The following is a 2341-nucleotide window of genomic DNA, read 5'->3' on the forward strand; positions in this document are numbered from 1 at the left end:
TTTCACAGCTATGGTGTTTTTCTGTGGAATGTGTACAGACTCGGAAAAGTGAATATTTCTATAAGCTAATATTAAGTTTCAAAACTTATTATTAAGGTATTTGTTCAGGGCTTGCTATGTTCCAAACGGTGTTCTCAGGTGAGACACAGTTCCTGTCCCACTTGAGAGTCTGCATGATTGAATGAGATTTCAGGTACGTATTGAAATGCAAGTCACTGGAGAGGAGGGACCCTGCTTTGTGCAACTTGCCGTTATTTTTGTTTGGCAAGATCTTGTTGAATGTTAATGCTACCTGTGTACTTGAAAGTGCTGCTGAAGAGAGTTAGGGCCTTGCCATTAGTCATCATCATCAATCGTATTTATTGAGCGCTTACTATGTGCAGAGCACTAGTCCATCCCATTCATGAAGACTTTCCTTTGGTCTGCAGCTAAACTACCACTCTGCCACAATATAGAGTTCTGCTAACTGGGAAGGATAGTGTCCAATTATGCATCATTAGAATATCAATAAGGCAATCAGGCAAGAGGATGGCTCCACAGTCATCGAGTTCCTGGCCAAACAGAAGTTGGTGGTCCCACCCAGCCTTCTGCAAGATAATTAATAAATGGTACCTAGTTCCCTTTAGGCAAGCAGTTCAAATTCTGCCATTCTGTTGCTACTAAATTCTTGTGTTTGGTTTGAATTTTCTGTGCTTCTTAGCCATGTTGATTCCAGTGCCATCTTCCAGTGTCATTTTGTTTTGTATAAGTTGATATGGATGATGTTGATAAAATGATAAATTAAATAATAATGGCATTTCTTAAGTGCTTACTATGTGTTAAGCACTGGGGTACATACAGGTTCATCAGGTTGGATGCAGTTCCTCACAGGGGGCTTACAGTCTAAGTCTGAGGGACAGTAGTTTCTGGGTCCCCATTTTACAAATGAGGAAACTGAGGCACAGAGAAGTGAAGTGACTTACCTAAAGTCACACAGAAGTTAAAGGACAGAGCTGGGATTAGAGCCCAAGTTCTCTGGAGCCCAGACCTGTGCTCTTTCCACCAGGTCTTGTTGTTTCTCTAGGAAATAAAGAGCATTACATGAGTTACTGGGGTCCATAGAATGTGCACATAAGTGTCCCCCCATCATAAGAGTGGAGGTCCCAGGGGAGTCCAGCCCCAGTTCAGAACTGGCCCCAGTTCTCTTCTGATAAAAGGAGGGGGCCTCTGACTCCTAATAATAAGCAGTAATATTGAATATGCTACAAAATAGTGAGAAATGACTACAAAGGAGGTGGCATAAACCACACTGTAGGTAAATTTGCGGAACTTAAAAGGTAAATGACAGTGGATATAGCAAGTGCCTCAGAACAGTGGTGCTACTAGACCTGAAAGGCAATCATTTGGCAGGATTACAAAATGCATGTCCTGGTTGAGTGAGTGTTTAGGAAGGAAGGTGGAGAGTTTCAGAGGAGGATAAGACTGAGGAGAAGGAGAAGGAGAAGGAATAAGATGGGGAAAAGATGGAAAAGGAAGAGGAGGAGGCAATCTTGTTCCCATTTATAATCCTGTGGTGAAGTAGAGAAGATGCAGGATGTTAGGGGAGGAAATGAAGGGATTAGAGAGATGTGAGGATGAGGGGGACTGAAAGGATGGTGGATTCATGAGTGTAGCTTTGGAGGAAGGAATTGTCCTGGTTCTGTGCTAGGCACCAAGCTTGAGTCTCAGTGGCTACAGAATGGGCAGCACCAGTGCAGTGCCCTAGGGACCAGAGACCTGTTAAAGTTGGGGAAAAAGTGCAGCAGAGGAAGAAGGATACTGGAAGAGAAAGCTTCAAGAACCTCCATTCCTTCACTCATAAATTCAATCATATTTATTGACCACTTACTGTGTGCAGAGCATTGTACTGAGCACTTGGAAAGCACAATTTGCTTCCAGGTCAATGACTCCCACTGCCCTCTCCATTTACTGCATCTCCCCTTGTTGCCAAGCCCTCCCACCCTCAGGAAAGTGGCAGAACCCTTATTATTTGTTGCCACCTCTTCGGTCACTGTCACCCATTCCTTGAATAGCATAGAAACACACTGCTTGGGTAGAAAAGAGCAAGGTAGCAGACAGAGAAGGACTGAAAATTGCAAAGAAAGATTGGGGGACTGGGAAGAGAGTGCTTATAGAAAGGAGTGGAGAGAAAAGAATGAATGGCAGATAGTATTAGGAGGGAGAGAGGTACAAGGGTGGAAGGTATGGACAAAAAGAGTAGGAGGGAAGTCAGTAAAGACAGAAAAACAGACAGTGGGAGAGAAGAAAAGGAGAGATGGAGAGAGGAGAAGAAAACTGGATGAGAGGCAGAAAAGAGACAGGA

Source organism: Tachyglossus aculeatus, chromosome X1, assembly GCF_015852505.1.
Source record: "Tachyglossus aculeatus isolate mTacAcu1 chromosome X1, mTacAcu1.pri, whole genome shotgun sequence".
Classification (NCBI taxonomy): domain Eukaryota; kingdom Metazoa; phylum Chordata; class Mammalia; order Monotremata; family Tachyglossidae; genus Tachyglossus; species Tachyglossus aculeatus.